This window comes from Vanacampus margaritifer, chromosome 1, assembly GCF_051991255.1.
Source record: "Vanacampus margaritifer isolate UIUO_Vmar chromosome 1, RoL_Vmar_1.0, whole genome shotgun sequence".
Lineage (NCBI taxonomy): Eukaryota > Metazoa > Chordata > Actinopteri > Syngnathiformes > Syngnathidae > Vanacampus > Vanacampus margaritifer.
In genome coordinates, this window is record NC_135432.1 from 65,049,985 (window position 1) to 65,062,919 (window position 12,935).

Here is a 12,935-nt window from a genome sequence, read left to right on the forward strand (position 1 = left end):
GCCAGCAGACAGGCGAGCAGGCAGGCGAGCTCCGGAGCCTGGGAATAAATAAAAAAAAAAACACACAAAAAAAAACGCGCACACACACATCAACCACCACAACGAAAGGAGAAAGGCAGCCAACGTCGCGGTCCCGTCTCCACGTTGTTTCACTCGCAGCGAGGTGAGTTTCAGCTCTTTCGAAACAAAGGAGGCCATGTTGGAGAGGGAAACTTTTATAAAGTGCGTGCGTGTGTGTGTGTGTTAAGTGTGTGTGTGTGTTGGTAGCGCTGACGCCGGCAGTCTGAGCCACTTGGCCAGCAGCGTAAAAAAATAGCGAAGCGGAAAAAAAGTGACTTTTGGGTGCGTTTACGCGCCGCGGAAAAGTGCGTCAAAATGGACTTGTGCAACTTTTTCACCGTCAAAGTGTCGTTTTGCTGACTTGTGTTTGGATGGAGTGAGCAACGAGAGGGCACCAAACTTCAACCTCCGCCGCCAAATCTCTGCTCTGCTTTGCTTTGCTTTGCTTTAAAAAGTCAACACAACCGCTTCCAAGATGCTGACGAGGCGAACTAGCGAAATGTTTTTTTTTTTACACACTCAAACTTGGCAAAAATGTCTCGCAGCTTTACGTAAAATCTTTTATCGGTAACAAACCCCCCTTGTTATCTTTTACCCTTAATCGTGACATGATGGACATTGTTTGTTGCTGTTGGGTGATTTTGTGCTTTTTTCTTTTTTAAACCCTGTACAATGAGGCGTTTAGGGAAGAAGGAAAAAAAGTCTCCACTCCAGCAGATCCTAGCATTCCTTCCAGCCAGCCTCCCTCTTTCTCTTTTTTGCCTCCACCTCTCAGAAACGACTACGTGTCTGTTTGTGCACCAACACACGCATCTATCAATTTATCTATTCACCTCTTTCCCACCGTTTCCTCATTTCCATGCAGGAAAAACACCCCAAAAGTGGAATACGATGCAAAAAATCTACATGTATGGGTGCTTTGCGTGTACTCCAAAAACTTTGGAATCCGGCTTATCTATCTATGGGACCCCCCCGCATTCCCCCCACCCCCGCCACTTTTCTCTTAACTTCTCTTGCTTAAGTGGACTCTGGATCCAGGGGGCACGTTGGAGAAAAGAAATGACACGCAACAATTTTGTCAGTGCAGAACGAGAAGAAGAGAAGGGGAAATCTGATCCCAAATACATGACGTCAGATGACATTCCTTTGGTGCTAGGCTGATGTGGCCGATTTTTGCGTGTGCCCTTTTTCTCTGCTTAGGAGTAAAATGGGGGACAGGGAGGGAGTGATGATGTAACAAGATGATCATTTTTCCCCTCTGCGCGATTGTTTGCAGACAGAGAATAGTTGTCCCGCAGATGTTTCCAAAAGAATAAATAAAAAAAAACCAAAATAGTGTAGCTGCGACCCCCCCAATTCGATGTACTGAGCTAAGAGGTGTGATTATTTTAGTGACAGATCGCGTAGCGGTCAGAGCTAGCAGGCTAGGCTAACTTTTTTCTTCTTCTTTCAGATGGGTTTTAACAAAAGAGATATTTATATATCTATATTTACTTCTGAAGGAGATACATTTTTGTCAAGAAGAGACTTAAGAACTGCTGGGAACTCTCAGATCTAAATTTAGACGATAGTTCAGCACGCAGTCGTTTGGGTTTGGGATCTTCTGATTGTTTGGCGTTCTCTTGATTTTAGCATGTTTTAGGCTACGTTCACACTGCAGAGTTTGATGTCCAAGTAGTGAAGTGACACACGTTGATGAACCCGTGGCGCATTGTCTGTGGAATTAAATATGGCCGCTTGTGCTTAGTTCAAAAGAAATCTTATTTTCGCCACTGCTTTTTGCTCCTTTGTTTACTGTTGCTTTTTTTTTCTATCGGTTTTGAAGACATATAAATTAGATGCGTGTTGAGTGTCCAGACTTTAAGTCGCATTGGGGGGAAAAAAACGTACGTATTGTAAATCATATTTCATTCTCTCTTTGTACGACAGAGTTTTTGATGGGTTTGAGGCAACGTTCAAATGACATCATCTGTAACTTGTGATCCAGTCGTTCTAAATAACTTTTGAATGTGTGATCAGAATTTAAGTAGCCTAATCATGGTTTGTGATGATTACGTCACATGAAGTTAGATGTCTTGTTGACGTGGGATTTGTGTCGAGGAGGAATATTAATATTACTCATTGATTATGGTAAAAACAAAAGTACAGATGATGTCGGTCCCAAGATCAAAACAGATTAGTGACACATATGACTTATGTCTTTCCGCGATGTCACCTTGTACTGCTTGCCGAAGGCGCGAGTCTAAGATTTAAGATGTTATCTTCTTTCAGTAGCTCCCATTCTAAGATTGAAACCTGAACGACGGCCCAATGAAAACAAATACAATGTCGTTGTTTGTGATGTCAAAAATATGTTTTATTTTCTAACATGGTTGTCTGCATCCTGGTAAACGTCCTGTTGTCGAATGAGACCGAGCTAGCATTAGCATGTGCGTTCCCGAATACAGTAATGTTTGTCATAACGTTGCCGGTCAAAATATTAGGAACAGCCGCTACAATGACATTTCGACGCACCTTTGGTACACGTGTACTCAATGTTGTGGCCACTTAAGTGTAATTAATGTCACCGCAGTAAACTTGGCCCCGGCTGACGAAGGCATTCAGGTGCCTGAGGTTATTCCATTTGACTTCCTGCCTGCTTTGGCGTCGGCGTTACCGTGATGTAAATGAACACTCAAATCTTTTCTTTTTTTTTTGTTCTCTTGATGTTAAGCCTCGGCAGCCTTTTGCGTTTCTGCGCAATCAGAATGTAAACAAAGCGTCCCCAACCATCCAGCGGATGCCGGGGCAGGAATGCTTGGATCTTCAGCTCTCAAACTTAATGAGTGAGATTTTTTCCGTCCCCTCGCTCTGGTTTGCGGCGAAGTCGGAATGCGTACAGCTGCAGGATGTATGCAGCGTTTCAATAATAATAATCTCCTCTTTTTTTTTTCTTTTTTTTTTTGCGGATGGTAAAAGGCGAGCACAGAAGCTGTTGTTCACGGCGGAGTCGGATTTCTTTGGCCTTTTTCTTCCGTGTGCATAGGTCAGCGGGTTGAATAACACTTTATATAAGTTGACGACCCGAGTTCTGTAACCACTGCGGCTTTGTCTGTCAAATACAAGCAACCTTGCTTGAGTGGGAAGCTGAACATCCAGACACAAATGTTTGTGTGCGTTTTTTTTTTTTTTTTGAAAGACCGTTTTTATCATTCAGCAAGTTAACATAAAATGAGCCAATCAAATGGCGGCAGTGTTACTAGCTCCGCCTTCGAGGTCAACTTTCATTGATTTAATCAGCCTATAATGGTGGTTTAAAAAAACAAAAAAAAAAACAATAATGGCAGAAAGTACAATTCACTATCCATCTGTTGCCATTCATAGAACAGATTTTTAGATTTTTGTCTTCAACTAAACAGGTCAAAATTCTGACATAAACATGTCCATAGGAGTTAATTTTATTGTGATCCCCCCCCCCCCCCCTCTATATGTGTGATTGGCTGACAAGCAGTCCAGCGTGTACCCAGTATCAGCTGAGGATAAGCTCTACATCATAAGAAATTGCTGGATGGAAGCAAATTAGCCCTGCTGGGATGCAGTTTACAGCGACGCGTTCCTAAGGCTGTAAGCTATTGATGGAGTTTTGTCTTCTGTCGAAGTTGTTAGCCTTTTCCTGATCAAAACAAATCGAATGAGGACAAAAGTCACATTTGATAGGATACATTGCGATTGTCCACCATTATGCTTTTCTAAGGGTATGCTAGCCATAGCATTTTGTCATTGGTCAAAATGTGTGGCTTTTTTTCTTTTTATCCAAAAAAAACATCAATTCACATATTTAAGGTCATGAAGAAGAAAGTAGGCAAAATGGGTGTTGGTGGGATATATTGTGGTTGTCTACTGTTACGCTTTTTCTAAGGCTATGCTAACGATAGCATTTTGTCATTTATTCAAATGTTGTCACTTTCTTCTTTTTATCCGGAAAGCAACAACTTAAGTGCATTCAGATAATGAAGAAGAAAGTACACAAAATCTTGCCCAGTGTGATGCGTTGTTTGTCTACAGTTAATGTGCTTCTAAGGCTATGCTATCGATAGCATATTGTCACTTGTCAAAACTTTGTGAATTGTTTTTTTTTTAATCTGAAAATAATGCTTCACATGATGAAGAAGAAAGTACTGCACACAGAATTTTGCCCCGTGTAAATGCATTGTTTGTCTACAGTTTTGCGTTTGTAAGGCTATGCTAACGATAGCATGCTAGTAGATGGCAGTAGGCCTAAGTAAGCCACCTGTTGTCTTTCATGCAACAGATTCATAGCTAAACAATATACACCATTTTGAGTAATTTCAGACGAGATCAACGTCGTTTGAGCATAAAAACTTTTTGTGACATTTTTTTTTAAATGTGGGGAAACACTAACACTACATTAGAGAAAGGCTATAGGAACGCTAATTCATCCGTTTTCAAACACTGTGATGTGCCGGGTAAACGACCTCTTATTAGGCACAATGAAACAGTGAACTTGTGCTCTTTCCCCTTCCGCGTACAAGCGCAGACACACGCGCCACAGAGAACTTTACACAAACGCGCTCTATAACATAACCCGACTGTGCTTCAAACACACAACGTATATGTTATGCGGCCCTCGTGGGGAGGTCTGGAAAAGTCTGCGTGGCGGGTGTTTGTTTAAGCGCGAGGCCGCTAGCGGCTGCTAACTGCCGTCTATTGAGCCGCGCATGAATGCCAACCTTGATTCCTAATAAAAACATAACATCGGGGCCGATAGAAGACGCCAGGGTTGCCGTGCCCTCGGAAACCTTTGGCCATGTATCGCATCGCAGGAATATAAACGCAACACATTTGTTTTTATAACTTTATTTTTTTATAAGCTAAACTTAAAGAGCCATGCCTTTGTCTATGCAAATAAATGAAGTCAATGTAAACTCTCTTTGGCAGGCTAATAGCAAATAAGCATCAACTAGCGGCAGTTAAATTCCTTAAAATAACCTATATTCACATACAAAAGCTGTAGGAACATATACAGAAAGGAAATACTTAGTTATTTATTGTTCCTAATCTCTTGAAGCGAGTTATGTTAATAAAGCTCATTCGTAACTTTTTTCTTCTACTCTAATCTTAATGTAAAGTGTGTACCACACTGCCACCAAGAGGCCACCACACGTACAACAGGAACAGCTGGTATTTGTATTTATAGTTTTTTCATTGCTATTATTTGAGTATATTATTATTGTATTGTATTGTATATTGCATTATGATATTGTCCATGGCCAGCAACCAGTCCAGGGACTAGTTGGGTAGAAAAGTGGTTTGTTCATCTTGTCTTGTTTCTTCAATTTGCCAGTTGCTTTTTTTTTTTTGAAAAATTGTCACTTGTTCGGTTGGGAACGTTTTTTTCTTTTTCCGTTTTGGAAAATTTAAATATCATGAGAGTTAAAATGTTTTTCATGAAAAAAGTTGTAATCTCACAAGAATAAAATAAGTATATCATTATGAGAATGTATTCCTTTCAATACATATCTAATCTTAATAGAATGAAATAGTAATTTTTAGAGGAATATTTAACAAAAACAACCCGTTGGCTAGGTGTTGTGCAGGTAAAAAAAATGGGGTCAGGGAGGGGTCGTGGCGATGCCGTAACACGTCGCCCAAAGCCAAGCAACGCTTTGTGTTCGTTGCTTGTGTGTTGTCAGGAAAGGAAGATGTAGCGGCTCTCAGGTTACACGGACAACACAAAGCATCCCTGCGTCGTGTGTGTCGGTGTGTGTGGCGCTTCATTTTGGCTGCTTAAAAAAAAAATATATATATATATATATATATATATATATATATATATATATATATATATATATATATATATATATATATATATATATATATATATATATATATATATATATATATATATATATATATATATATATTTTTTATATATATATATATATATATATTTTTTTTTTATATATATATATATATTTTTTTTTTATATATATATATATTTTATATATATATATATATATTTTATATATATATATATATATTTTATATATATATATATATATTTTATATATATATATATATATATATTTTATATATATATATATATTTTATATATATTTTATATATATATATATATAGATATATATGTATTTTATATTTTATATATATTTTATATATATATTTTATATTTTATATATATATATATATATATTTTATATTTTATATATATATATATATATATATATATATTTTATATTTTATATATATTTATATTTTATATATATTTTATATATATATTTTTTTTTTTGTCCCCCAATCATCTTTAGCCCCATCATGTCTTTTGCAACTTTTTGTCTGTGACTGAACATTTACAGGCTTTCAATTATGTGAACTACTAGAGGCTGGCCCAATATAGCCCGAAACTAAAATCTTAAGATTTTTTTGCACATTTGTGGCTATAATTGATCGTTCCCCCTTTTCGCCAACGGAAAAGCAAGTGACAATGACAACATTCAAAATTTGTTTTTGTTTTTTCCCGGTACAGTTTTTTTCCCAGTCAGAATGAACTTGTATCAGTTTCCAGAGAATAATAATATCAATTAATTAGGGCTACATTTTTAATTGCAATTAATCGCACAATTTTCATAGTTCAATTGTGATCAATCACACATGAATAACAATAATCATTTATTTTATTTATAGGCGCCTTTCAGGGCACTCGAGGTCACTGTACAAAAATAATTGTTTTCTTTTTTTTCTAAATGAACCGTATTTGAGCATGAAAGCGCTTATGAATGAGTTTATTTGTGAGTTAATTGAAACTTCCTGTAACGCTGCAAAAATTTTTAACTCGCGGATAATGACCGCCCCTAAACTTGGAAAGCTTGTACTGGCGAAAATTCAGTCGCAATGCAGCAGACACGTCCACGTCAAAATTTAGCAGTAATGAATGTAATAATAATGCATATACGGTATTTGTGGTCAAGTTGTATTTTCCCACTTTAAAAAATGTGCACAATTTCACAAGTTTCTTCATGTTAAAGATGACATAGGTTTTAATATGAAAAAAAAATTGCACTGAGCTGTCACCGTCTTACAAATGCCAAATTATGCCATCTAGTGGCAGAAAAATGACCGACACAAATCAATATCACACTCGTTTTTTTACAGTACAGCACATCTTTTTAATTTGGACTCAGTTTTATGAATTATGATGAAATTACTGTATCAATGACTAGAAGTTTTTGTCCCAACTTTTATGTTAATAAGAGTATGAAAACTTTAAAAATATATATTTTATTGTACATTTAGAACAGATATAAAATTTGCGATTAATGGTGAGTTAACTATTGAAGTCATGCGATTAATTACAATTACAAAATGTAATCGTCTGACACCTGTAAAAAAAATAAAAATTTTTTTTGCATGAAATCATCTGAAAGCAACAACTACTACTATCTTGTCATAGACAAAACATTAAAGAGAATTATGCAGGATATTTCGTGGCTAGCATGTGGAACTTTATTATTATTTATTTTTATTTATTTTGTGGCAACCTCTTAAGTATTCCGAACCCAGACGTTGTCACAAACTGGCTATGTGTGAGAACAAAGAATATGTAGTGTGTGTGTGTGTGTGTGTGTGTGTTCTTGATAACCTGCTGCTGCTTTCACTTTCCATTTCCCAGCATCCTCTTGTGCTTGTGTTGAAGTATCCCAGCATCTCATGTTTGCTTGGCACCGAGCTGCAATGTTTGCCCTCCTCCTCCTCCTCCCTTCTTTCTTTTCGCTTCTATGATACCACCTCCTCGCACATTCCCTGCGGTACACCCCCCCACCCCCCACCCCCCCACACCACGATAATTTCCTGCATTGTTGACCACCGGTTCAGGAGATAAAAAGAAGCCTTTCAACTTCCTCCCCCTCCGTTATTTGAACATGAAAGCGCTTATGAATGAGTTTATTTGCACTTGACGACTGAGAGTGGACGATAAAAGCTCCCCAAAGACTTTTTTTTTATGAATTAAATGATGAAGGGGAAAAAATGTGATTACTGTGAGCAGATGACTTGAAAAGAATGTGAAAAATGCGGCATAAAAAAAAAAAAAGTCATTCGAACAAGACAAAAAGTCTACACACCCCGTTATTTTTTTTTTATTTAATTAAAAAAAAAAAAAAACTTCAAAGGAGAATGTAAAAAATAAAAAAATTAGATTGTGGGGTTGCACAAGTGTGCACACCCTCTTACCTGCCAAAGTTGAACTTATTTGATTTAAACTTTTCTTATGACAATATAGCAATAGTTAATCGACAAACAAGAATAGGCTGCGAAGCTGTTTTTTTTTTTTTTTTTTTTTCTAAGCACTTGAAATGCATGTAATAAGAAATAAATTATTTCGTCCCTGCAGCTGTGTGAGGGAGAGGAAGTAAGGGGAGCCAATGAAATGGATCCATTTTATGCATTCCACAAATTGGGAATGAAGGCTTCTTTTTTGGGTGGCGGCCTGGGAAGGATTCCGAATAATTAATTGTCCACCCCTTCCCAGGCGATAGTAAGTCGGGGGGGAATTAAAAAAGAAAGAAAGAATGATATCATATAAAAAAAAAAAAAAATGCAGCAATAATTGATATTTGTGTTAGTGCTGCAATGGATCAAAAAAGTTTTTTTTGTTTTTTTTTTGCCCCCGCCAACCATCCGAACTGTGGGGCGGGATCCAAACCGACCACGGATCAACGCTGATCCGTTACACCACTAATTTGTAAATATTTAGATCAAAAATGTACTTATTTTATTCATTATATATATATTTTTTTAATTAGTTGGATGATTAATCGCTTATCGAAATTTTATTCTACTAACAAATTGAAATCCCCATCGGCCTAAAAAAAAATCCGTATTCGTCGGGCCCTAGTAATTATGAGGGTAATAATAATGATAATAATATCAACCGTATAATAATCACAGTTAATCTATATTTCTTTACATCTCTGCCAGTGTTTATAATTTCAAATGATTAGAAAATCACAATGTCTCATCACTAGTGAGCTATTTTTAGCTGGTTACCAGCTGACCCTTGCTTTATTGTATCGAAATGATATTAATTAGGATTCCTGAATATGAAATGAAATACATACTGCATTCTGTGGTTACCCCAGACTTTTTCCTTTTTTAATTGAAAACAATTGATTTAACTGAGTGGCCATCTTTCCCTGCGTTCCAACCGCTTATTTTTCCTGATTATACGGCGGGACGAGTGTTTATGCAACGTGTGCGTGCGTGCGTGCGTGTGGAGGAAGTAAGTGTTATTGAATGCAAAGCCACATGTTTTATTGCTTTCCTTTGTTACAACACCCAAACTCCACCTTCCCCCTCTCAGGCATGCAAACTGGAGTGCCCCCCCCCCCCCACCCCCCACAACCGTCCTTGTTGACCCCCACCCCTCCCGCCCCCACATACCTGTCATTTTTTGAAGTCTTCTCCTTGAGCCTCTTTCGGCCTTCATCAGATCCTCCTTGAGTTCCACTTGCGTTGCCCTGCACCACCACAACCTTCCTGAGAAAAGTAAAAAAGAAAAAAGAAAAAAATATGAATCACGGTTCATTTGGTAATAATTGAAATCCCGATTAGGACGAGCATTTGGTTTTTTTGCTACAAAAGAAGAAAATGTTTAAACGTAAAAAATATTAAGACAAAATTTTTTTTGGGGGGGGAACATATAACTATGCAAGTTTTTTTTGGGACCAAACAAGATTTATCAAATTAGTTATTAAAAAAAGAAAAGAAAAAAAAGGTACAAATACATTAGGGATAGATAGATATCGGTATCGGGCTTTTTAAAAATAAAAAAAATGACGGCCGATAAATGATCTCTTTAAAACTGTGTTAGCCAGAGGAAGCTAAATTTTCAGTTAGCTTTATAAAAGGTAATGCTAACCCTGGGAACGCGCTGCACCTTTTGCGATTGATTGAAATGACAACAAAGATAAGGAAAAAATTAACATTTGGGATATTTAAAAACATTTGGAAAACTTTATTTACTGTAGAAATTAATACAGAGCTATTTATATAAGTTTTCTTTAAAAAAATCGGAATTCCCTGAACTTTATTTTATTTTATATTTATTTATTTTATAATTAAAGGTTGTTTTTTTTTTAAAGAACATTTTGCAAATCTGAAAAGTTGTTCAATAAATTCAAGTTAAGAACTGGAATTTGTATTTTAAAAATGTTTTCACACCAATATTTGTTTCCCTCGTATGGAAAATGAATATCGGCTCCAAATATCAGTCATCGGCCTCTTTCACTACAAACAACTCAAAAAAAGAAAAAGAAAACTTTCATGATTTGCTAAATATTTAACTATTCTATGTATTTAAAAAAAAAACATTTAAAAAAATTTCTTAAGCGTATGCAAAGTGATATAAATCAAGGTTATAAAATAATTTTGTTATTTATACTTTTTCATAATTTGATTGTATTTCTTTTTTAATCTTCTGTAATTTTTCATTTTATTTTAGAATAAAAATGTCATTTATTTATAAAAAAAATTTAAACATTTGAATGGTTACATTATCTTAAGCATCTTATCTTTGAATTATTTATTCACCTTTATTCATTAAAAAATAGTTTTTTTAAATTGTTTTGGTATTCTAGTAGTTCCCCCCCGCACCAACAACCAGGAGCGTTTTCTGCCATTTGCACCTTTGGCAGCTGTCAATCAAATCTTTCAACAAACTCTCCCATTTTGTTCCGCAAAACGTCCAATCTGAAAACCTGAAAACGAAGAAGAAGATTTCAAAACGGATGCCTGCCTCTTCTACCATCCTCACCCTCCGGCCGGACCCCCCCCCCCCCCCCCCCCCCCGCAAATCTCACACACGCACACACATGCCGGCTGGCGGAAAGACACACCCACATCCCCGATTGAGTGTGTGAAATCCTGAGGCTGATTGGGGAGGAGGAATGCAACCTTGTGACCCCCCGGCTGTGGGGAGGAGAGGAAAGGGATTGGGGTGGGGCGGGGGGGGGGGAGGCACTAGGCGTGTGCGCGCGTGTTTGTGTGTGCGTCAGGTACATTTTAGACAACAAAGCTGTGTCAGTGTTGGCGCAAAACGTTGCCGCTTATTCATCTGGACTCTTAACACACTTTTCCATGCACACGCCGCACATGAACGTACTCTCATTCATAAACACAAGCGGCAGTAGGAGGAGTTAGTCATCGACTGAGGCACGTTAAAGGACCATTCATGATTTTTCGTCTGCCGTGTGAAGCCAGTCTGTGTTTGTCGGCTCGTTTTTCTCGGTGGGGACGTTTTCACAAGAAACATATTATGGCGATCATCGTGTTTGCGATCTTGTCTTTCTATGGTCGTGTGGCACCCGCTATTGATTTGCCAAATTGATTGGAGGACATTTTTGACTGGTCGGTCTACATATAAAATAAAGAATGCTAGTGTATGTATTTTCTTCTGAAAATGATTGTGTTCTTGTCTTCCCGGGTTAACGTGGCCGTTCCCTATAATTGTATTTGTCATCTTGTTTTTCTATGGTCGCGTGGCGTCATTATTGATTTGCCAAATTTTGTGGGAAAATATTTTGACTGGTCTTCTGGACATGAACTCATTCACTCCCAGCCATTTTCACTGAAGCAACCCCCTTCGCTCCCAGCTGTTTTACTGGATCTTCTATTGATGGAGTTCTATTGCTATAAAAACATGGAGTCTCTTCTTTCATCAGGACAAAAATCGGTTTCTGTTTTGCATCAATAAGCATTAGAACATAGCTAAGTTTCATCATTATTCACAAATCTGTTTAAAACGGCGGGGAAAAGAGCCCTTTTGCAACATGATCGATCTCTTATACTCTGCTGCCACCTGCTGGCCGTTTTTTTTTTGTAATAACTACCATTGCGTCAACCTTTCTCTACAGTTCAGAGGCTGCGTCAAAGCCTTCTGTAAGCTCTAGCATAAAAAAAGAAACTTAAAAAAAATAGGGGTGGGAATCTTTGAAAGTCTCACGATTCGATTTCGATTTTTGGGTCTGCGATTCGATTTTCGGTTAAAGATTTTTTTATTCAAAAAAGTATTTAATTGACACAGATTTTTGCTTCAATCTATAGATGTGCAAGGAATTGTAATGATCTACTCCCGTCTGACTGGCTAATGCTAATTAGCGCGCTACTTGCGGCACTTTTATCACTCAAAAGAACAGCTGATAAAAAACAAACAAACTTTTATTGGAATGACTTGTTTGTGACTTTTTCCTTCTACTCTCTAATGTGGCTACAATTTAACAGTGTATTAGACCGTGTGAAACCACACTGCCCCTCAGTGGCCAAACCGGGTACAACATGAACAGCGCTCCAAATAAAGTTAGTTAGCTTTAATTTTATTTAGGGCTACATTTTTGGCTTGACCGCAAAAAAAAAAAAAGATTCTGTATACGTTTCTGTATTAGTTTGGCACCAACCTTGATATCACACCTTTTTATCAGAGTATAAATGCCCCTGTGTGCGTTTTTCAAGCCACTGCGACCAGTCTTTTTCAACACACACACCTTGAGCACGCTTTTCATGGCTCATAAAACTGTGCGTGTGTGTTCTTGACTCGGCATGTCAATTAAGAGCCGTGTCATGGAGGCGCGCCGAAATCATTAGCCGCCGCCATTTCCGCCTCGCCGCTCTGCATAAACGGCACGGAAAAAAAGTCCAACCGGCATGTGCGTCTGTCGGCGACATTTACGTGTACAGTAACAGTAACACTCTCCAGCGGAGCATATCTGTTTCGTTGGATGGCGCACGGAACAATGACGTTCGTTTTGAATGACGGGCGAGGAGGAGCCATTTGAGCGCTGACGGCACGTCTCAAGCGGGCACGG

General features: G+C 37.7%; 1 protein-coding gene across 4 annotated transcripts in view; it reads left to right on the plus strand.

The window, feature by feature from the left end:
* fndc3ba (fibronectin type III domain containing 3Ba) overlaps positions 1–12,935 on the plus strand; it is a 94,199-nt gene continuing 81,264 nt past the window's right edge. For all 4 annotated transcript variants that reach the window (XM_077561845.1, XM_077561854.1, XM_077561860.1 and 1 more), the window contains exon 1: positions 1–163. The gene's annotated coding sequence lies outside the window, so the exon portion shown is untranslated. The remainder of the gene's footprint in view (positions 164–12,935) is intronic.